At 40.6% G+C, this 25299-nt stretch overlaps 1 protein-coding gene and 1 long non-coding RNA gene across 7 annotated transcripts in view; one reads left to right on the forward strand and one right to left on the reverse strand.

Annotated features, from left to right (window-relative positions):
• The window catches only part of PLCB4 (phospholipase C beta 4), a 478321-nt gene that overhangs the window by 302962 nt on the left and 150060 nt on the right, over positions 1 to 25299 (reverse strand). The window lies entirely within an intron of this gene.
• Positions 2519 to 20375, forward strand: LOC145532951 (uncharacterized). Its single transcript, XR_014073726.1, has 5 exons — positions 2519 to 4575; positions 4863 to 4967; positions 6024 to 6170; positions 19278 to 19547; positions 20156 to 20375. It is a non-coding gene; the product is annotated as an uncharacterized LOC145532951 (long non-coding RNA).

Below are 25299 nucleotides of genomic sequence, written 5' to 3' on the forward strand. Positions count from 1 at the left end.
GGAAACCGAGAACAACCATCGACCGGCTGTGCGGTCTGCGAGCAACTGGCTGCACCTCTCTGAGCCCACTCCACGTCTGTCAGAGGGAGGTACTGTTGGCACCCACCTCACAAGTCTGAGTGGGGGTGAAGGGAGACAGCCAGGGCAAGGCACCTGGGACGGGGCCAGCCGCACGGAACAGAGGCACAATACCTCCTCTGACGCCTCTCATTGTCAATGACTTCCAGAAGAGGCCTCGGTGGAACTGCAGGTTAAAGAAAGGAATCGGCTGGGCCCAAAGGACACTGTTGGCACAACCACACACAGTAATCTGAAAAAGGATAAATAGCTCATCTGTGTGTGTGTGTGTTTGTGTGTGTGTATTTATCCATCACTTTGCTTACACCCCCCCCAACATTATATTGTAAGTCAACTACAGTTCAATTTAAAAAAAAAGCAATCAGATCTTTAAAACTTGTTTCCCCAAAGAAAGATCACATTTGATAGTTTCACAGAGAATACAAACATGTTGCTGTCTCCTCCGAGCCACTCCACAAGCATGTATCGTGCACCCCACGGCTTGACACTGTCGTCGCCTCTGAGGACACGACAGTGACCAAGCAAGCAAAACCACTGTCCTCCTGGCGCTCACGCTCCATCTGCACATGCAAACATGCTCCTCTGGGCTACACTGGAGGAGGCGAGGGCTTGATTTGGCATGGTGATCTTTGAACATCTGAGCTGATGGCTAACACTTACGTGTTGGGAGATTTCCCATAAATCTTCGGAACCCCAGCTGCACTTGGAAATCTCGAAGACTGGGCAATATAGACCCAGAATGCCAGTCTCCTGCCAGAACCGAGAGGTGGCTGGCCCTCCTGAGAAGATCTGGGTCCCCCCGATCCCCCTGAACCTCCCTCTGGATTGCCCCCAGCAGGTGGCCCTCACCCATGTTCTCCAGCTCCCTTCTCCCCACTGGGTTAGTGACCCTCTCCAAACAGATGAAAGCACAGTTAACAATGCTGAAGACAGGGACAGAAGGGAAGCGTCAACCTTCCTTAACTGCACATTCCCCTTCACCATTATGCAAGAAATGTCGAGCAAGGGTGCAGTTTCATCATTCCTCTGCCCTTCCCAAAGTCTAAAAGCACCACTTTGAGAAACCCAGAAGAGTTACAGCTCCTCGATCTGGCATTTATTGTGGCTCACTGGCTCTAAACGGTTTAACTGGGGGCTCTTCATAGGAATTTATTATGAGTTATTTTAAAAGAGTTATATTTTTCTCTAAATAATGGCAATGGCTTTGCAATTACCCACCTACCTTCTTTTGCCTGGTTTCCCTGTGTGTTGGTTTTCTGTGACTGCGTCACAGAACTGTTAGGAACTTCATGGCTTAAAACAACAATTTAGTAACTCTTGGTCCTGCAGGGTAGAACTCTGGGTCCAGCTATAGGGTTCTCTGTTGAACATTTTCCAAGGCTAAAATCAAGGTCTCTGCTAGGCTGCCTTCCTTTCTGGAGCTTGAGGAATGAATGCCTTCCAAGCTCAGGTAGATTGCTGGCCAGTCTCATCTTACAGTTACAAGACTGAGGCCACTTTCTGCCGGCTGTCAGCAGGGGCCACGCCCAGCTCCCAGATGCCACCCACACTCCTGACCACATGGCCCCACAATCGTCCCATTCAACAACAAGAGAATCTCCCTCATATGGAATTCCTCTCTCTCCTTGAAGCTATCTTTAGTCTCTTCTAGATTCTCAGCTGACTAGGACAGACCCACCAAAGAAAACTTCATTCTTAAAGTCAGCCATGCCACCCAATATAACCACATTACAGAAATGACATCAAGGTCACAGTTGCCAGGATGGGAATCTTGGGGCCATCTGAGAATTCTGCCTGCTGTACCTGCTGCTGCTGCTGCTAAGTCGCTTCAGTCGTGTCCGACTCTGTGCAACCCCATAGATGGCAGCCCACCAGGCTCCCCTGTCCCTGGGATTCTCCAGGCAAGAACACTGGAGTGGGTTGCCATTGACCTCTCCTGCCTGCTGTACCTAATACCTGCCTACTGCATGCATTTGTCAACTGTATGCATTTTTTTCCTCAGGCTGGAAGCTGACATCATGTCACAAGGAAAGAGGAGGATGCCCCATGAGAGAGGATGCCCTGAAGTTAAAATGAGACAGCAGACTTGTAACAGGTCTCCCCTTCATCACTAGAGAAGCTAATACTCTAACCCTAAGAATGCATGTACTCTGCCAACTTTCAGATATATATGAGATGTTTCTCTCCTTGAATTTAAACTGAACCTTGTTAAATTATATGTGTAGACAATTGATATTCTAAAGGAAGAAAAGGAAGGGGAGAAGAAGATGAAAAAAAAAAAGAGAGAGAAGAAAACAAACACATAGCTAGTACCTCGAAGGACCAGAAATAAATTTTAAGTGCCCAAATAACACCATGGGCTAAAAATTTTTTAATTAAATTGTTTATATTTTTCTACACAGTCTCAACCAGCTTAACTGCTTTTCACACAACAGATTTCACTGTTCAGAAGTTACAGGGACAACATATCCATAACCATACTAATAGTAAAAGAAAAAGGATAAAGAAAATTAAAAAGCATACTTAATATAATCACTAGCACATGACATATTCATTAAGATTTTTTTAACTGGGAAAAAAATGACAAGCTTTTAGGTTATCTTCCTTCAAAAACATGTTTGGTTAGACAGCAAAACCACTTGACAGGTCCAGAAGAAACAAAGTAAATAATAATGGTAATAATAACCAATTAATGAGCACAACAAGTCTGTATATTTTCACACCAATTATTTAACTTCTATGCAGACAGAGCACATCATGTGAACTGCCAGGCTGGATGAGTCACAAGCTAGAATCAAGATTGCCAGGAGAAATATCAACAATCTTAGATATGCAGATAATACCCCTCTAATGGCAGAAAGCCAACAGGAACTAAAGAGCCTCTTGATTAGGGTGAAAGAGGAGAGTGCAAAAGCTGGCTTTAAATTCAATACTCAAAAAACTAAGATCAAGTCCAATCGCTTCATGGCAAACAGATGAGGAAAAAATAGAAACAGTGGCAGGTTTTATTTTCTTGGGCTCCAAAATCACTGCGGATAGTGACTGCAGCCATGAAATTAAAAAATGCTTACTCCCTGGAAGGAAAGCTATGACAAACCTAGAGAGAGTATTAAAAAGTAGAGACATCATTTTGCCGACAAAAATCTGTATAGTCAAAGCTATGGTTTTTCCAGTAGTCATGTGTGGATGTGAGAGCTGGACCATAAGGAAGGCCGAGTACTGAAGAATTGATGCTTTTGAACTGTGGTGTTGGAGAAGATTGTTGAGAGTCCCTTGGACTGCAGGGAGATCAAGCCAGTGAATTCTAAAGGAGATCAACTCTGAATATTCACTGGAAGGACTGATGCTGAAGCTGAAGCTGCAATACTTTGGCCACCTATGTGAAGAGCTCATTCATTGGAAAAGATCCTAAAGATTGAAGGCCAAAGGAGAAGGGGGCAGTAGAGGATTAAATAGTCAGATAGCATCACCAACTTAATGGACATGAATTTGAGCAAACTCTGGGACATAGTAGAGGACAGAGGTGTTGTCAGGCTACAGTTCATGCAGCTGCAAACAGTCGGACAAAACTTAGCAACTCAACAACAAAACATAAGAAATTACTACGTTCAAACGCTGCTCTCAGTGTTTTGTGTATATTATTAACTCACTAAATCTCACCAAATTCTATGTAGCGGAAACTTTTTACAGATGAGGAGACTGAGACACAGAGTAGTTACATTACTGATCCAGAGTCAGGGAGAGAGTAAACAAAGGCATGGGAATTCAAGCCCTGGATCCTTGCTCTTAAAACCATTAACTGTCCAAAAAAGCTTATGAAGTCTTCCTAAAAAAGAAAACAATCCAAGCATTCCTTAAGCCCCTATATCTTTATTTGGAAGAGGAGAGATGAAAGCTGTAACTGATTACTTCTCTTTATTACTCCTTCCAAAATTATCTAACATTTTGAAACCAGAAGATTACGAAAAGATGGCAACAAAGCAAAAACTAACACTAGAAGCAAAGAGGAAAAACCACTAACTTTCCTACTAGAGAGAAGAAAGTGAGTCTTTCTTTAGGTCATGAGAAAAGAAAAAGCTGTAGTTGCGTAACCTCAGACCTTTTCTATCAATTCCATCCAGTCACAGCAGGGGCTTCCCTGGTATCTCAGACAGTAAAGAGTCTGCCTGCAATTCAGGAGACCTGGGTTTGATCCCTGGGTTGGGAAGATCCCCTAGAGAAGGGAACGGCAACCCACTCCAGTATTCTTGCCTGGAGAATTCCATGGACAGAGGAGCCTGATGGGCTATAGTACGCAGAGTCTCAAAGAGTCGAACATGACTGAGACACACACACACACACACACACACACACACACACAATGGAACTCAAGAAGCATGTGCTCAGCAGCTGTAACAATAGGTCACTGGAGGCAGAGATGGAGGTGGAGATGGTGTTGGGTTGGAGGCCACAGTACTACATCCTGATATCTGTATTAAAGGAACACTGCTTTCTGAGGTAAATGGGGGATGAGGGAAGGGATGGATTGGAAGTTTGGGATTAACAGATGTAAACTATTATATATAGAATGAATAAATAGTAAGGTCCTTCTATAACACAGGGAACTATATTTAATATCCTATAATAAACCATAATGGAAAAGAAAATGAAAAATAATCTATAACTCAATCACTTCTCTATATAGCAGAAACACAACACTGTAAATCAAGTATACTTCAACTTAAAAAATAAAAATAAGTTTAAAAGAAGAACATTTTCTATCAACAATTCATTTCCACAACTAGGATGGATGAGCCCGTGTCAGACTACATTTACTTGGTGATCATTCCTGGTACCTGCAATGTGCTTGATCAAGGACTATGACCACCCCATTCCCTCTGTGTGAGGAGGTGAGTGATTAGAATGTCCTTTAATCCAGTCTCTTTATGTTTTCCCATGGTTCCATCTCAGTTCCAATGCCCTAGTGGGCACAGAGCAGAAATTACAGAAATATAAATATATTTTGTCCAAGAATCCTCCCTTTAATCTGCTGTTTTGTGGAGTTGCTTGTTTGTGGGGTCTTAGCTTTTCCCAAGTTTTATCTGCTAAAATTTCTCATGAAATTGATTTAAAATTCCTATGCACTGCAGCCTCCTGCAGCCACTCAAACAGTTTTCAAGATCAGACATAATTCTTAAGGTCTTTGGCTGCCTGTGGTTGTCAGTGATCCCTCAGAATATTTAAGCAGTGTCTTTGTTTCAGAAAGTTGGATATGTGCCAACCCAGGTAATTATTCTCTGCCTACCTTATTTCCCCAGGCAATTTTAATTGAAAACGGTATTATCCTTTACCTCAGTTCTAATCTGCTCTGAAGTGTCCCTGTGTCCTGCTTCTTCTTTGCATCATAAGCTAACTGAGCTGGTTTCTTTTTGAAGCTTAAGTCAAAAAAAAAAAAAAAAATGTTTCTGGGTCTCCCAAGAGGGAAAATATCAGATAAATATGAGCCATTTAATCAGTCTCAAATGAGTGTACTGATACCACTGGCAGCAGCTGCAAGAAACATTCCCCTTGCTGCCTAACCTCATGAAAAGTTTCTTTTGTGTATAGCAATACAAAGGTTTTCTCACTGAAAACTGACCAAAAAAAGAAAAAAGTGTGAGGAGGGGAGTGGGAGAGACAATGAAATGATTTTACTCCCCTGAAATGATTTTTAAAGGTACTACTCCCTCATTCATTTCCAAATAACCTGATTTTACAGTTAGCAGAACAGAATGCAACATTTAACATGCTGTGGTTTAGTCGGTAAATCGTGTCTGACTCTGTGACCCCATGGACTGTAGAGTTTACCTCCCCCAGGCTCCTCTGTCCATGGGATTCTCCAGGCAAGAATACTGCAGTGGGTTGCCATTTCCTTCTCGAAGGGATCTTCTCAACCCAGGGACTGAATCTGACTCGTACAATGGCAGGCAGATTCTTTACCGTTGAGCCACCAGGGAAGCCTCATCATTTAACACAGGATGCCAGAAATTCAATGCAAATGAAATCGATATGTGCTGCTTGATTACACACTTAAACCAGGAGTGTCCAACAGAAATACAATGAAAGCCACAACTGTGAGTTACATAAGTAATTTTTTAAATTTAATTTTACTTTTTTAAACTTTTCATTTTCTATTGGGGTATAGCTGATTAACAATATTGTGATAGTTTCAGGTGAACAGCGAAGTGTACTCAGTCATACATATACATTATATATGCAATTTTAAACTTTTTAGGAGCCCCATTAAAAAGAAACAGAATACTACTCAGCAACAAAAGGGAAAGGATTCTTAATAATGAAATTTGCGGAGATCTCAAGGGAATTTAGTTAACCAAAGGGCTAATCTCAATAGGTTAAGTACTATACAGTTCCATTTGTATGGCATCCTTGAAATGATAGATGTACACAAATAGATAACAGATTAATGATTTCAAGGAGTTAGGGAGAAGAGAAGGTAGCCTATGACTACAGTGCATGTAGATATAGGCTATATAGTGGACATGATCCTTGTGACAGAATTCTTACGTATTTTGACCATGACGGTGATCACTGGAACTCTACACAGGTGATTAAATTGCACAGAACTAAACACACACATATGAGTGCATGTACATCTGGTAAAATCTAAGTAATGTCAATGGGCTGTATCCATATCAATTTTGTAGTTGTGCTGCTATACCTAAGCTGTGTAAGATGGTACCAATCCGTGAAGGGTACAGAGGATCTCTCTGTGATATATTTAACAACAGCACGTGAGTCTACAATAATCTGAGAACTATAAGCTTAAAGCAGTGAATTTAACTTTAATAATAGTTAACCCAGAATTTGCAGAATTTTCTTATATAATTGAAATATATGTAATTGATATAAAATTATTGAGATAGTTTACAATCCCTCTTTTTTTTTCCTTGCATTCCAAGTCTTTGGAATCTTATACTTAGTGAACATTTCAACTCCCATGTGTGGCTCTGATTACAGGCATATTCATTTCTCAATTCCCTCCAGTGAGTCAAACGAACAAGAAATATCTTTGCTTTCTGGAAGTCTCTTCTAGAGGTTTATAATGAAACCCTTAAAGTTTACACAGTAACTGGGAAATACAATCTGGCCGGAGAGAAAATGTCATCAGTGGTACTAACTTGCATTTTTTTTGGATAATAGATCCAAGATAGAAATGAATAATAATCCCTATTAAAGAAACTTCTAGTATCTCCTAAGAAATAATACCTAAGAATTTCAAGAACTGTAATACATAAGTTAGGCTCAAGGATTAAGATTTAAAATCTTAAATCTTAACATGTTTTGGCCAAATACAGATTGGCCAAAAAGTTCCTTTGACTTTCAAATAAAAATAAAAGGCACATTTTTTTCTTTTTCACCAAGAACTTTATTGAACAACGCATTCACTGCTTTGTTCCACTTCAGTTCAGTTCAGTCGCTCAGTCGTGTCTGACTTTTCATGACCCCATGGGCTGCAGCACGCCAGGCCTCCCTGTCCATCACAAACTCCTGAAGTTTACCCAAACTCATGTCCATTGAGTCAGTGACGCCATCCAACCATCTCATCCTCTGTCGTCCCCTTCTGCTCCTGCCCTCAATCTCTCCCAGCATCGGGGTCTTTTCCAATGAGTCAGTTCTTCACATCAGGTGGCCAAAGTATTGGAGTTTCACCTTCAACATCAGACCTTCCAGTGAACACCCAGGACTGATTTGTTGTAGGATGCATTGGCTGGATCGCCTTGCAGTCCAAGGGAATCTCAAGAGTCTTCTCCAACACCACAGTTCAAAAGCATCAATTCTGCGGTGCTCAGCTTTCTTCTTTTTTTTTTTTTTTTCTTTTGATGCTTTATTTATTTATTTATTTATTTATTTTTTATAAATTTATTTATTTTAGTTGGGGGCTAATTACTTTACAATATTGTAATCAATTCTGCGGTGCTCAGCTTTCTTTATAGCCCAACTCTCACATCCATACACGACCACTGGAAAAATTATAGCCTTGACTATACGGACCTTTGCTGGCAAAGTAATGTCTCTGCTTTTCAATATGCTGTCTAGGTTGGCCATAACTTTCCTTCCAAGGAGCAAGTGTCTTAATTTCATGGCTGCAGTCACCATCTGCAGTCATTTTGGAGCCCCAAAAAATAAAGTCTGACACTGTTTCCACTGTTTCCCCATCTATTTCCCATGAAGTGATGGGACCGGATGCCATGATCTTAGTTTTCTGAATGTTGAGCTTTAAGCCAACTTTTTTACTCTCCTCTTTCACTTTCATCAAGAGGCTCTTTAGTTCTTCTTCACTTTCTGCCATAAGGGTGGTGTCATCTGCATATCTGAGGTTATTGATATTTCTCCTGGCAATCTTGATTCCAGCTTCTGTTTCTTCCAGCCCAGCGTTTCTCATGATGTACAATGCATATAAGTTAAATAAACAGGGTGACAATATTCAGCCTTCACGTACTCCTTTCCCTATTTGGAACCAATCTGTTGTTCCATGTCCAGTTCTTACTGTTGCTTCCTGACCTGAATACAGATTTCTCAAGAGGCAGGTCAGGTGTTCTGTATTCCCATCTCTTTAAGAATTTTCCACAGTTTGTTGTGATCAACACAGTCAAAGCCTTTGGCACAGTCAATAAAGCAGAAATAGATGCTTTTCTGGAACTCTCTTGTTTTTTCGATGATCCAGCGAACGTTGGCAATTTGATCTCTGGTTCCTCAGCCTTTTCTAAAACCAGCTTGAACATCTGGAAGTTTATGGTTCACGCATTATCGAAGCCTGGCTTGGAGAATTTTGAGCATTACTTTGCTAGCATGTGAGATGAGTGCAATTGTGCAATAGTTTGAACATTCTTTGGCATTGCCTTTCTTTGGGATTGGAATGAAAATTGACCTCTTCCAGTCCTGTGGCCACTCCTGTGTTTTCCAAATTTGCTGGCATATTGAGTGCAGCACTTTCACAGCATCATCTTTTAGGGTTTGAAATAGCTCAACTGGAATTCCATCACCTCTTCTAGCTTTGTTTGTAGTGATGTTTCCTAAGGCCCACTTGACTTCACATTCCAGGATGTCTGGCTCTAGGTGAGTGATCACACCATTGTGGTTATCTGGGTTGTGAAGATCTTTTTTGTACAGTTCTTCTGTGTATTCTTGCCACCTCTTCTTAATATCTTCTGCTTCTGTTAGGTCCCTACCATTTCTGTCCTTTATTGAGCCCATCTTTGCATGAGCAGTTCCCTTGGTATCTCTAATTTTCTTGAAGAGATCTCCAGTCTTTCCCATTCTGTTGTTTTCCTCTATTTCTTTGCATTTATAGCTGAGGAAGGCTTTCTTATCTCTCCTTGCTATTCTTTGGAACTCTGCATTCAAATGGGTATATCTTTCCTTTTCTTCGCTTCTCTTCTTTTCACAGCTATTTGTAAGGCCTCCTCAGACAGCCATTTTGCTTTTTTGCATTTCTTTTTCTTGAGGATGGTCATGATCCCTGCCTCCTGTACAATGTCACGAACCTCTGCCCATAGTTCATCAGGCACTCTGTCTATCAGATCTAGTCCCTTAAATCTATTTCCCACTTCCACTGTATAATCATAAGGGATTTGATTTAGGTCATACCTGAATGGTCTAGTGGTTTTCTCCACTTTCTTCCATTTAAGACTGAATTTGGCAATAAGGAATTCATGATCTGAGCCACAGTCAGCTCCCAATCTTATTTTTGCTGACTGTATAGAGCATCCCCATCTTTGGCTGCAAAGAATATAATCAATCTGATTTCAGTATTGACCCCCTGGTGAGGTCCATGTGTAGAGTCTTCTCTTGTGTTGTTGGAAGAGGGTGTTTGCTATGACCAGTGTGTTCTCATGGCAGAACTCTTATTAGCCTTTGCCCTGCTTCATTCTGTACTCCAAGGCCAAATTTGCCTGTTACTCCAGCTGTTTCTTGACTTCCTACTTTTGCATTCCAGTCCCCTATAATGAAAAGGACATCTTTTTTGTTCCACTACTTTATGCCATTTTTCAGGCAGCTTCATAACTCCATATTCCCAAAGCATTTTAACTTTCTGAGCAAAGAACTGTTCCATGTGCCTTTTAGAGTCTTCAAGGGAATTGAAATTTTTGCCATTGAGAGAACTGTGTAAAGACTGAAATAAATGGAAATCAAAAGGTGCAATGTCTGGTGAATACAGCAGATGAATCAGAACTTCCCAACTAAGATGTAAGAGTTTTTGCCTGGTCATCAGAGAAATATGCAGTCTTGCTTTATTTTGAGGGAAGGTTATGTGTTTTCTGTTGACTAATTCTGGACACTTCATCAAGTGCTGCTTTCAGTTGGTCTCAGTGGGAGCAGCACTTGTCTAAATTAATCATTTGGTCTTCTGGAAGGAGTTCATGTTAGAGGACTCCCTTTCAATTTCACCATATACACAGCACCATCTTCGGATAGAGTGGCGTTTGGTGTAGCTGGCGGTGTTCATTTCTCTTGCCCCGTGATCTCTTCCAATCCACATTATTGTGCAGTAACCCCTTTTCATCACCCACCCATCATGACTTGTTTTAAAAATGAAACATTTTCGTTACATTTAAGTAGAGGAGTGCATGCATAAATACAGTCAAGAAGTTTTTTTTCCACTTATGTGGAACCTAAACATCAAAGTGGTTAATGTAGCCAAGCTGGTGCAAACAGTTTTCATCACTTGATTTGGATATTTTAAGTATACTGGCTATGTCCTGTACAGTATAACACTGATTATTCTCAGTTAAAATCTCAATTTGACCACTATCTACTTCAGTTGGTCAACACGACCATCCAACATCAAAATCTCCAGCACAAAACCACAAACCACTTTTGACACATTATATCAGTCACAGCACCTTCTCCTACTATGAGAAAATACATGGCACAAATATTTTTTGCTTATCAATTGCATGTTTACCTTTCTTAAAATAATAAAGCATAATATGCCAAAAATGCTTTTTTTCTTCCATCTTCAATATTAGAATGGCTGCAAGAAAATTCACCAATTTTAAGGTGTTTGTTTTCTTTTTTTTTAATGCATGCTGATATGATAGCTGTCACAATACAGTCTAACAAAATTGATTCAAATGAAGTTAAAGACAACTAAGCACTACTAGAGATATCTTACAGGGAAATAAAAATGAATGAATTTTTTTGGCCAACCAATATTTTTGAATCTTTGCAACTTTTTCTGTTGGGTTTCTCTCTCTCTCTCTTTGCTTTCCTATTTCCCTGTGCTGATTAGAAGTGAAATTATTAAAATAAAAAAGCCTTGTGCATCTGCTCTTCATAGCCATGAAACTCTGAGACTCAATTTTCCTCTTCAGGCAGCGATCGAAGAGAAAGAAACAAGGGATAAGTAGCTGATGGTAGCTTTGAAAAATACATTAAATTAGGCCAAATCTCTTGGGACTCTGAAAAATAAAAGAGAGAGCAGATTTGGTTCTCAGACCAGGCCTGACAAGATGCCCAGGGCTCAATCTCAAAAGACCAGTGCAGTCTCCACCCGCCAGAGAAAGTGGAAACAAGATGAGAGAATACTATTCCCAGATGGAGCCTTGGGGTATAAAAAGAGTGGGTTTGGGGATGAGAGAGACCTATCTTTGAGAATACAAGTCAATTAACCTCTCTTGGCCTCAGTTTCCTTGTTTGTAAAGCAGCAAAATCATCTACCTCACTCACTGTTATGAAGTTAAATGAAATAATATACGAAAAGTGCTTATTACATCCATGTAGTCCAAGGTGGGTGTTCAATTACTGTCCTCTCCTCCATCTCTATTTCTGCACTCAAACAGCAATGCACACTGAGAAAATAATGTGTGCAAATTAAACTAAGAATAGCAACAATAGAAACCCAAGAGCTGCTGTTCTAGAACAACAGAACAATACTGGAGTGAAATATTTCATTTTAATCTGTTATGTCACTTCTAATCTGCTGGTAGGAAGCTGGTCTCAAGATCAATCTAGATTTATAGCATTCTTGAGACAGTTGTATATAAGCAGGTATACATAAGGCAAAAGATACAAAACAGTCTAGAAAAATGGAAACAGTGCTGGTTTGATCAGAGAATCATGACCTCCAAAAGCTTTATGTATTCACATCCTTCACAAACATAAAATGCATCTTCCAGTCGGCAAGTGAGAATAGAAAAAAGAGAGCACAGCACAGTTTACAAGAACCACTCAATGCCTGAAGTTCTCTTGTTATGATTTATATAACTCTGAGACACATATTTATATCTGTCAGATCATTTTTTTGGTCATAGACCACTTGTTTCATGAGAAATTACATATTTAGCTGGCCCACTGGGGCCCAATTCACTGGGATACAGCAACAACTTGGGTTTTAATTGATGGAGCTGAACCCTACGAACTTTTCAAGACCCAGATCTTGTCTGCTGATGACAGGGCCTTGACATAGGTATCATATTGAATAGACAAGCTCCAAATGCACAGTCTAGAATAATCTGCATGGGCAATAGCCTGCTCTGATTCTATTCCTTGTTCATTTGCATTTGATTTCATGAATGAACTAAAGCAGCTGATTTATCTACAACTCTAACATGTTCTCCATCTTTATCAGCATGCTAGGACTGTGTCGATCACAATAAACTGTGGAAAATTCTGAAAGAGATGGGAACACCAGACCATCTGACCTGTCTCTTGAGAAACCTGTATGCAGGTCAGGAAGCAACAGTTAGAACTGGACATGGAACAACAGACTGGTTCCAAATAGGAAAAGGAGTACGTCAAGGCTGTATATTGTCACCCTGCTTATTTAACTTATATGCAGAGTACATCATGAGAAATGCTGGGCTGGAAGGAACACAAGCTGGAATCAAGATTGCCGGGAGAAATATCAATAACCTCAGATATGCAGATGAAACCACCCTTATGGCAGAAAGTGAAGAAGAACTAAAGAGCCTCTTGATGAAAGTGAAAGAGGAGAGTGAAAAAGTTGGCTTAAAGCTCAACGTTCAGAAAACTAAGATCATGGCATCTGGTCCCATCACTTCATGGCAAATAGATGGGGAAACAGTGGAAACAGTGTCAGACTTTATTTTTTGGGGCTCCAAAATCACTGCTGATGGTGATTGCAGCCATGAAATTAAAAGACGCTTACTCCTTGGAAGGAAGGTTATGACCAACCTAGATAGCATATTTAAAAGCAGAGACATTACTTTGCCAACAAAAGTCCGTCTAGTCAAGGCTATGGTTTTTCCAGTGGTCACGTATGGATGTGAGAGTTGGACTATAAAGAAAGCTGAGCACCGCAGAATTGATGCTTTTGAACTGTGGTGTTGGAGAAGACTCTTGAGAGTCCCTTGGACTGCAAGGAGATCCAATCAATCCATCCTAAAAGAGATCAATCCTGGGTGTTCATTGGAAGGTCTGATGTTGAAGCTGAAACTCCAATACTTTGGCCACCTCATGCAAAGAGTTGACTCATTGGAGTCAACCCTTATGCTTGGTAGGATTGGGGGCAGGAGGAGCAGGGGACGACAGAGGATGAGATGGTTGGATGGCATCACCGACTCGATGGACATGAGTTTGGGTAGACTCCGGGAGTTGGTGATGGACAGAGAGGCCTGGCGTGCTGCAATTCATGGGGTCACAAAGAGTCGGACATGACTGAGCAACTGAACTGAACTGAGGCTAATAGGCTGGGAGGGTCCCTCTGAAACAGCTTTTGGGAGACTGTGGGACAATTTTCTGCCATTGCTATTTCTGACCTCAAAATTCAACAAGTACTACACCTAAAGCAAGACAAAGTCTCACAAGGAAACCCCACCCAGCAACTGAAGTAAAATGAAATTAGGAACTAAGACACAGATGTGTTCACCCTCCAAAGACATTGAGACATCATCAGTGCCTGGACTCAGAAGCATAGCTAGTTTTAATAATCAAGAGGAATAATTCCCTGTTTTTTATTCACATTTAGTAAAATTCACTCTTTCTGGTATACAGTTCTATGAATTTTGACAAATGCACATAATCATGTTGTTGTTGTTCAGTTGCTAAGTTGCGTCCGATTCTTTGCAACTTCATGGACTGCAGCATGCCAGGTCCTCTACTATCTCCCAGAATTTGCTCAAGTCCATTGAGTGGGTGATGTTATATAACCATCTCATCCTCTGCCGCCCTCTTCTCTTTTTGCCTTCAAAATCATGTTACCGCCACACAAATCAAGACATAAAACAGTTTTCATTACCTCCAACTCTCTCTCACACTGCTCTTCTGCAACCAGCCTCTCCTTTCAATCCTACCCAACCTCTGGGTATAAGAAATCATAGATGACAGCCTTTTGAGTTTCACTCTGACTTCCTTCACTTAGCATGATGCACTTTGAGATCCACCCATATTGATGTGTTCATCAATAGTTTGTTCCTTTTTATCGTTGAGTAATATTTCAATGTGTTTTTTAATTCCCCGGCTGGAAGGACATCTGGATTGTTTCTATTCTCTGATGATTATAAGCAAAGCTACTACAAATATCAGTGTACAGATTTTGTTGTGAAAATAAGTTTTCATTTCACTTAGGTAAATACCCCAGGAATAGGACTGCTGAGTCACATGTAAGTATATGTTTAACAGTATAAGAAACTGTCGATCAATCTTCCAAAGTAGCTGTTCTATTTCACATTTTCACCAACAATGAATGTATGAGAATTCCAATTGCTTTCTGCAACCTCACTCACTTAGTACTACATTTCTTTTTCTTATTTTAGCCATTCTAATGAGTGTGGAGATATCTTACTGTGATTTTAAAATAATCAACCTTCAAGAGCATTTCAGAGTTCCATATATTGTCCTGTATGTCAGTAATGTATTATTATCTTCCTTTTGGAGATAAGGCAACAAGCCCAGACAATTAAGTAAACTCACACATTTACAACATGCAGAAAAAGATCTTCTGGTTATAGAAGAAATGTTCCTTCTAAGTATTTGTAAGTATGTATTTAAAACCTACAAATAATAATATATCAATAATAATAATAATAACAGAGTCCCATTTAACAATAGGAAATTACTATCTGATGCATCATAACCTTCATTAGCTTAAAAATTCATAAACATTGATAATTCAATCATATATATATTTGTATATATACTACATACACAGATACATTTTACTACAAAAAAAATTTGTCAAGCATATTGGTAGCTTTCATTTGATCACAAAGGGAGGAGTATTTAATATTTTAGGAAAATGAATTATACCAACATTACATATTTACATAATGATCTAGTTACAAACGTTAGCTATTCCAACAAATATCTCCATTTTTCAAAAATGTCTTGACTCGTTGTTCTGTTACCATTTGTACTCTTAAGAACACTAACTATATAGCTTTTGGATTTTTAGCATGTCTTTTTTTTTTACCACTTTGTTGTAATATTTACATGTCCTCTTCTGCTAAGGATCACTTTACACGTTCTTTATTTATTCCCACAAATAGAACAAGAAATCAAATGTCTTCTATGAAAAATAGTTGTTTCATTCATTCAAAAAATATTTATTGGATTTCTATCAGGAGGAGGAGAAGACAAGGGTGATGTTTCTATTGTTTTGCTAGATAGAGGCTTCCACTGGGGTGTCATTAATCTGAAGAGAAGTGGGGGAGTAAGCCCTCTGAAGGTCTGGAGGGAGAGCATTCCAGGAAGAGGGACCCGCAGATGCAAAAAGCCCTGAGGAGAGAGGTTTACAAGGTTGAGGACAGTAACGTAGCTGGAACACAGCAGAGGGAGCAGCAGGCCACTAAGAGAAGGTGACATCAGCAAAAGGAAGCCAGATTATTCAAAGACATTGACTAAACCTGATTCTCAGTGAAGTAAGAAGCCAATGGAGACCTTTTAAGCAGCAGAGTTACATAGTCTGACCTAAGTTTTAAAGGAAACCACTATTTGGAGAACTGACTGTAGCAAGGCAAGAGTGAAACAGAGAAACCAATTAGCAGGCTGCCACAGGAGTCCAAATGAGTGATGACAGTCCAATGCTGGTTAACAGTTGACACTGGGAAAACTGGTCAATTTGGTGCAATATTTTGAATGTAGAGGAAATGAGCTTGCTAATGGATTGCATGTGTAGTGTAAGAAAAGGAAATGACTTCAAAATTGGAAACTAGCATAAAAAAGGTTAAAGAAACAAAATCATTTGGTCTGAAAACCAATGAATGATTTCATTTTGACAAGGATTTTTAAGAATCTGAAACACAGTATAACTGTAATGACAAGCTGGCATCCAACTTTGGAGCATCAAGAGTGAAGACAGGAAACTGAGATGGCCTCTCCCAGTAAGTCGCTTTTGGAACACTTGCTGCCATCAGTCACCGAGGGAGAGTCGTTAAGAATGCCGAATAAAGATCAAAATCAGGATACCATTCTTTCCCTTTGGCCCTAATGACTTTTATGTAATATATTCTATATCAGTTATTGTAGTTGAGTTTGACAGGAATTATCCAGATGAATGGATTAAACAACAGATAAACAAAATGATTGAAATGTAAATATATGAAGGTTAATGCAGTGGAGAGCATGAACCAACATGCAGGAAGAGATAAGATGCAATATAGCAATTATAATTCCAAAATACTGCATCAACTGTCTAGAAAAATAAAAATCTGAAAACCTGGGGTTTAGCATACAAATTTTTTTCATCTCTCTCAGAAAGTTAAGGATACTGTCAAGATGAAAACCACTTCTTATAAAGATAACCTAATGTTTCAATACTGAGAATAATAATTTTAAAGAAATTCAAGATGGTCTGGAAAGACTAGAGAGATTGAAATTGTAAATATCAGAGTACAACTTTCTCCTAGACTTCAGTGAGTCTGAGGTTCAAGGGTGAGAGAAGCAGTCAATGCCATACTAATTAACATGCTTCTCAGCATCCTGCAGAGATGGGGACAATGAAAAGGCCAATTTGGAACCAAAGCTTCCCAGGTGGCTAGGTGCTAAAGAATCCGTCCGCCAAGCAGGACACTCAGGTTCGATCCCTGGGTCAGGAAGATCCTCTGCAGAAGGAAATGGCGACCCACTCCAGTATTTTTGCCTGGAAAATCCCACGGACAGAGGAGCCTGGCAGAGGAGTCCATCGGGTCTCAAAAAGAGTCGAACATGATTTAGCAAATAAACAACATCTCAAACCACTGTCCTTTAGGTTTGTTCCCATTACCTTATACAGTGTTTCTACACCTTAAGTGTTTAATAAATGCTTACTGAATGAATGAATGAGTGAAACTTTCTACCACAATTACCCAAGGAAAACCTTAGGACAAGGATGAATACACTGTGGGAAGATAAACACACTTCCATTTTTTTAAATTTATTTTTTAATTGGAGTATAATTGCTTTACAATGCTGTGTTAGTTTCTGTTATACAGCAACATGAATCAGCATCAAGTATACACACATCCTCTCCCTCTGGAGCTTCCCCCCCACACTCACCTCCGTCCCACCCCTCTCGGTCATCACAGAGCACCAAGCTGGGATCCCTGTGCAATACAGCAGCTTCCCGATAGCTGTCTACTGTACACGCAGTAGTGTGTATATGTCAACGCGACTCTCTCAATTCCTCTCACTCCCTCCTTCTCTCCCTGTGTCTACAAGTCCAAAAATTCCATTTTTACAAGCCTTCTTTCCCAGGGCAGACAAATGTATTTCCCTAGTTACGATTCTGAGCGTTTGTGAAGACGACCTGGAAGCTACAGCATAAAAAGAAACAAAACAAAAAGAGCAGAGGCTATTTTGGTATTTCTTAAGAAAGTTAAAGTATTCAACATTCAATGATGCTCATTAATTGAGTCCCATTGGTAATATATATTCTTGCCTCCATAGCACATAAGAGGATAGACCAATCAAATGAAGCACTTTTGACATCTTAATGTTCTCTCAGGGAATTAATTATAGGCTCCATGATGCCCCTCTCAACGTGGAGGACTTACCAAAGGTTGAATGATAGTTAAAAAGCTCTCTACCATTTCCATAGATGGCCTTCAAGAAAGAGAAATAAAGCATTAAATCAAAATCCAGGAACACAGTGATACGCTAGTGAAGGAATTCTTAAGCTGTTCTTCAATTCCAATTTATCGACATGCCATCCCTCCTACTCCTCATGATTAGAGTGCAGTGTTAATCATTCCCATCTCTGAAGCTGAGATAATCTAAGGACAAATGAGTGACCAAAAATATCCCATTAATATGACTACTCAGCCACATCACAATATTTCTTCTGAGTTGAAAACCATAACTCTGTTTAATAGCACAAAGCCCTACATTTTTTGCATCTTACGAGTGATCATTCAGGGCACTGAAGCAGCTGGCTAAATCATCATGCCCTTATTTAATTTACCATTCTCCTCTCACATTAGTTCTGCTGCAGAAATAGGACTCCAGCGCCTTTTCAATACCTCCCTGACAACTTCAAACCAGAAAGGATAAATTTACTTTGTTGATTTCTGATTCCATGAAGAAAGAGAACCAGTAACGGGGAGGCCATTTAATTGATGCAATTGAGGCCATCACATTTCTGCTACACATTTCTTCTCTTCCTTCTCTTTTTATAGCAAGATAAATTTTGACCAAAGTGTGCTATGTGACTTTTTCTTTGTTTCAATACCCTTTTATTGTGTTTGTTCAAGAGGAAGAGAATGTGTTTCAGATACACCTTCAGATAAAACACTGCCTTTTTAATAAGAGTTGTCAAAGGCTGACTGAGAACAACATTAAGAAAAATGTGAATATAAATGATGTAAAAACTTTAAGACTGTACCTGGACAGACCTAATATGCCCAGGAAGACAGTTCTCCTGGACAGTTAGGGTTCCTTTCGCTGAGAACAGACAACAGAGCTTCAGGTCAGGAATCTCCCCTGAGTCAGCACAAGGTTTGGCTTTGTTTCTCTTTGGGGACAAGGGAACTTGATGATAAAAGCCTCTCCAGGAAATTCCTATACAAGCGCCAGTGCAGACTAGACCAGCGCTGCCCAACAGAAATAAAATGCCAGCCACATGTGTAATTTAAAATTTTCTAGTTGCATGTTAGAAAAGTAAAAACAAAATTAATTTTAAAAATGTATTTTAACTGAATGTATCCAAAAATAGTCATTTTTAGATGTATTCCATATATAAAAATTATTAATGAGATATTTTCTATTCTTTTTTTTTCTCATAGTAAGTCTTTAAAATTTGGAGAGCATTTTAAACTTGCAAGCAACTTCTACTGCCTACATGTCAGTGTTCAATAACCCCATGGGGCGAGTGGTTCCCACACTGGAGAGCACGTGTCCAGGGCAGGTCCTAGAGAGACTCTGTGGGCTGGCATAGCGAGCAGCCAGTGAGCTGTGGGTCGGCAACAGCACAGTCTCTCTGCTACAAGGTGATCAGAAGAAACAGAGCTAGAGGGGCTTATACAGTCCATTGGCTGGAACCACCGAGGAATTCTGTAAGTTTTTTTTTTAATAATCACAACTCTTCTCTAATAATCACACTCACCTCTTATTTCAATATGCTGAAAGCTCTGTAAGCATTTTGTCACATTTAGGAAAATATTAATTCACCAGTAGTCCTAGTACTCTGAGCATCTTGCTTTTTTGACATCTGATAGTGTCTACAATCCCTGTTCTTGGTTGCTCTACCCAATTGAGGAAATTCAAGTTTAAACTCAAGAACTCCAGTGTTTGTCCTGAAATCTAGTCATGAGCTCTGTCTCAAGATATCTTTCTAAAACAACTCTTCCACTTACTAAAAACCTATGGACCAAATATTCTGCTACACATTTCATGACCATTATCTCCAAACCACCAATTGGAGGCATTATTCCCATCACTGCAGGAAAGTAAACTGGTGCTAGAAGAGGATCATAACCTGCCCAAGGTCACAGGAGTAGTTCTGTCCAGCCCTCACCTCTGTGAATTTCCACAGCCCCTCTTAGCCTTGGTTTAATTATTGTAGCCAATGTCCTTTTGTTCCTAAATTGTCCACCCAAATGTAAGCATCTTTGCCTAGGCTGAATTCTGAACACCAATTCTTATTTTATTCCTCTGGAAACAGAAACCAGCAAGAAAATAAGAACCATCTGTCACTACTTGAGCTTGCAAGAAGCAGAGGAAAGATTTCTCTTCATCCAAAGTCCAAGATAAAGAAATTCACTGAGTACCACCCACATTATACAGTCCTCCCACCCTCCCACCTAGGTGTCCATTTACATGCCCAACAGTCATTTGAATTGCAATCTAGAGGTCACCCCTGATAATAAAGCCCTCTTCTGTTATTCTCGGAGCACTCTGGTTCCCAAAGTCATAACTGCAAACTTGTTCCAATTGCTTTCGATTCTGTCTGCACACAGGTTTCTCTGTAGGGACTGCTGCTATTCCAAGCTTCTACTCCCCTTGCAAAGACTGTTGCTAAGGAGAAGAGAGCTCTGTCTTTGCAATTACTGCCTGAAATGTTTCTGTAATCTCTGCCAGTTCTTTCCTTAACATCAAGGCCCCTTCCAGCTCAAAACTGTAACCTTGCTTTTTGTACCTTTGGGCAAGGCTTCCATTTGAAGTCCTGAACGTTTTGATGTCCTCTGCAAGGACTTCAGATTCAGTTACTTCAGGAACCTCTAAGCTTTGAGGAACTCCCCTCAGATAAAGAGAAGCAGTTTAGATGTTTTCCAATCAAAGTCACAAAGCCAAGAACTTCCTCCTTCACCACAGTACTCTATTTCTTCTGATTCTGGGAAGACAGCCACACAAGTCATCATGCTAATATGAAAATGGTTTCATGAATCAGAAACTTTATCTCTAAAAGTCTCCTTTTTCCCAAAGTGGTCAATCCCTCCTCCAGGCATAGCTTTACACTCACAGTCAAACAAGGTGGATCCTAAAGCAGGTTGTTCCAGACCTGGTTCCCCAAAGGGCCAGCAGCATCAGCACCATCTGGAAGCCTATTAGAAATGCAGAATCTGCATTTTAACATGACCACAGATGATTCACACCTGCATCAAGGTGTGAGACGCCCAATCTAAGACACAGCTGAAAAGAATCTGACTAATGAGTTCGTTGGATTCCCTGGTGGCTCAAAAGGTAAAGAGTCTGACTACAATGCGGGGGACCTGGGTTCGATTCCTGAGTTGGGAAGATCCCCTGGAGAAGGGAATGGCAACCCACTGCAGTATTCTTGCCTGGGAAATCCCATGGATGGAGGGCCTGGCGAGCTACAGTCCATGGGGTCACAAAGAGTGGAACACAACTGAGTGACTTCACTTTCACCAATTTCATTAAAAAATGGACAGTTGATGCAAACTGGAATTTTTCACTTAATTCTCACTATGGTAGGAATTGTTGGAATTTGTTTTTAAGCCTGTTTTTCAAACCTAAACCTGAGCTGGGTATAAAACAGTTTCCAGAGAAAAGCTAACTTTCTAAATACAATTGTGGAATCTGGCCATCTCATCAATGACCAAGGTGAAAGCTGACACTCTGTGGCACCATATGTGCACAGACACACTAACCGCTGACAGATTTTTGTAGATGAGGTTCAGGACCGTGTATGAAATAACTGCACAGCAAGCAGAGGTGGTCTCCTGCTGAACGAGCCCCACGGGTTCCCTTCTATGGTCACTGGGATGACCTGGAAAGGAGCCTTTTTTTTTTTTTTTTTAAATATAACTGCATCAATCCTGAAATGAAGTAAGGAAATGAGAAAACTATGCTGATGTTAAAGCTATACGAAATTGTGTTTTACAGAGATAAAATCTCCTCAATTTACTCTTCAGAGGTTTTGTGCAGAGGAGCACTTAAAAAACAAAGATCTAAATAACAATGACCATAGATGACCCTCTGTATCTGTGAGTTCTGCAGCAATGGAATCAAACAAGAGCAGATAAACAGTCAAGCTGCACACCCTTTCATGGGACACTTCTGAGGCCTGTTCTACACGTCTTCCAGAGGTCCCCAAGGGCACTGCACCCCGGATGCCCACAGGGGCACCCTCCGTGGTAACACACCGTTACTGGCTTTCTTCATTTCTTTGTCTCACATCTCTCCCCTCCTGCCAGTTTTCCTGGGATCTTCTCCCCAGTAAATCATTCCTACTCAAATCTTCTGTGCTGGGATCTGCTTTGGAGGAAACCTAAAGCAAGACACCACCCACCCCCTCCTCCTAGCACAGTAAATAGCATATTGGAGGCACTTAATATTTGTTGAATGAATGAATGAACTGCACAGTTAACCTTCACCCTGACAAAGTTGCTGATCAGGAAGCATGTTGTGTCTCATGCGGAGATTTGGTTTACACCCAGATGATCAGTCCTTGTTTCAGGTGGAACACAGACCCTGAGAAGGGCCTGGGATCCACAGAGCTTCCTTCTGAGCAAAAAGGCTACTTAGGACAGCTACGGTGGACATCCCACTGGAAATATGTATGTGTGTGTGTGTGTATATGTATACATATACATTCATTTTCATTTTCTTTTCCATTATGGTTTGTCACATGATATTGAATTTAGCTATAATATTGAATTTAAATATAACTGTGCTATATATATGGTAGGACCTTATTATTTATCCTGAGCTTCCCTGGTGGCTCAGATGGTAAAGCGTCTCTCTGCCATGTGGGAGACCCGGGTTCGATCCCTGGGTTGGGAAGATCTCCTGGAGAAGGAAATGGCAACCCACTCCAGCACTCTTGCCTGGAGAATCCCATGGACGGAGGAGCCTGGTAGGCTACAGTCCATGGGGTCGCACAGAGTCGGACACGACTGAAGCGACTTCACTTTCACGTTCACTTATTATTTATCCATCCTATATATAAAATTATAGTTTGCCTCTGCTAATCCCAAGCTCCCAATCCTTCCCTCCCTTATCCTCTTGGAAGCCCTGAAGTCCAGAACTGGGGCCAGCTCACAGGATTAGGACCAGCCTATATAATCTGCAGGGCCCACAGTCAAAGGAAGACATGGGTCCCCCTGTTGCTGAGGTTTTCAAGGCAGTGACAACAGAACATTAAACCAAACACATAGCCCTTCTAAGGCTGGGTCCCTGAATAACTGCACAAGTCACACGGCCATGAGCCACCCCTGCCAAGAACTCAATAAGAAGAAACTGCCAAGGACCCCCTAAGACAGCACCCTGGGCACTGGTGACTCTGGGAGGAAAGAGAAACAGCAGTGTTCTCTTTCATTTTAGTTTAAATCACCACAAGATTATACAACCTGTAACAGCAGAGAAGTGTGTGGACAGCTCTTCAGAACAGCATTGCTCATACCACCTCCAGGCTTCCTGAACACCCACAGAAATCAATCATGGTGCAAAGCTCCCAGGGGCTGGCTCAATGGTTCCAATGGCTGACAACTCACAGGTTGCAATGACTCTGTTGAGTCCCACAGTTTAAACACACAATTACATAACTGAAAGAAATACAGAGCCTGTTTTTAGATGCTGCAGTTTGCAAAAGAGCTCAGGATCTATTTCATGAAAACGCATTCAGGTTTGTGACTCAAGGGTCTGGTGAGGGCAAAGCTAAAAGGTCAGAAGCGTTTGGCAGAAAAGTGAATGAGGAACACAAACAGCCCGCAAGTGTCATACCCAAGCTTCAGAAACATGTGTGTTTGAGGGAATGTGTAGATCAAGGTGAGGTCAAGGTGCAGCCATGACTGCACTGGACTCAGAGAAACAAGCCAAAGATGAGAAAAATAGTTTAATGATGCCTGTGCCTGTGAGATCAGGGGAGAAGAAGCCGTCTGCCGATGGCTATGTAGACCCCCAAAAGAGGGACCCAGGATACGCATCCCAACTCAACTGACCACAGAGTCTTTCAGTGACCAAGAAATAGAGGAAAACAATAAAATAGAAAAAGACTAGAGATCTATTCAAGAAAATTAGAGATACCAAGGGAACATTTCATGCAAAGATGGTCACAAAAAAGGGCATAAATGGTATGGACCTAACAGAAGCAGAAAATATTAACATGAGGTGGCATGAATACACAGAAGAATTATATAAAAAAGATCTTTTTTACCCAGATAACCATGATGGTGTGATCACTCACCTAGAGCCAGACATGCTGGAGCGCAAAGTCAAGTGGCCCTTAGGGAGCATCACTAGGAACAAAGCTAGTGGAGGTGATGGAATTCCAAATGAGCTATTTCAAATCCTAAAAGATGATGCTGTTAAAGTGCTACAGTCAATATGCCAGCAAATACAGAAAACTCAGCAGTGGCCACAGGACTGGAAAAGGTCAGTTTTCATTCCAATCTCAAAGAAACGCAATGCCAAAGAAAGCTCAAACTACTGTACAATCGCACTCATCTCATACGCTAGCAAAGTAATGCTCAAAATTCTCCAAGCCAGGCTTCAACAATACGTGAATCGTGAACTTCCAGAAGTTCAAGCTGGTTTTAGAAAAGGCAGAGGAACTAGAGATCAAATTGCCAACATCCATTAGATCATAGAAAAAGCAAAAGAATTCCAGAAGAAACATCTACTTTTGCTTTATTGACTGTGCCAAAGCCTTTGACTGTGTGGATCACAACAAACTGTGGAAAATTCTGAAAGAGATGGGAATACCAGACCACCTGACCTGCCTCTTGAGAAACCTGTATGCAGGTCAGGAAGCAAAAGTAAGAACTGGACATGGAACAACAGACTGGTTCCAAATTGGGAAAGGAGTGTGTCAAGGCTGTATACTGTCACCCTGCTTATTTAACTTATATGCAGAGTACATCATGTGAAATGCCGGGCTGGATGAATGAAGCACAACCTGGGATCAAGTTTGCCAGGAGAAATATCAATAACCTCAGATACACAGATGACACCACCCTTAAGGCAGAAAGTGAAGAGGAACTAAAGAGCCTCTTGATGAAAGTGAAAGAGGAGAGTGAAAAAACTCAACATTCAAAAAACAAAGATCATGACAACCAGTCCCATCACTTCCTGGCAAATAAATGGGGAAACAGTGGAAACAGTGACAGATTTTACTTTCTTGGGCTCCAAATTATTGCAGATGGTGACTGCAGCCATGAAATTAAAAGACGCTTGCTCCTTGGAAGAAAAGCTATGACCAACCTAGACAATATATTTAAAAGCAGAGATACTGCTTTGCCAACAAAGGTCTGTGTAGTCAAAGCTATGGTGTTTCCAGTAGCCATGTACCGATATGAGAGTTGGACCATAAAGAAAGCTGAGTGCTGAAGAATTGATGCTTTTGAA

Source organism: Giraffa tippelskirchi, chromosome 13 (assembly GCF_054371585.1).
Source record: "Giraffa tippelskirchi isolate mGirTip1 chromosome 13, T2T-mGirTip1v1.2.pri, whole genome shotgun sequence".
Classification (NCBI taxonomy): domain Eukaryota; kingdom Metazoa; phylum Chordata; class Mammalia; order Artiodactyla; family Giraffidae; genus Giraffa; species Giraffa tippelskirchi.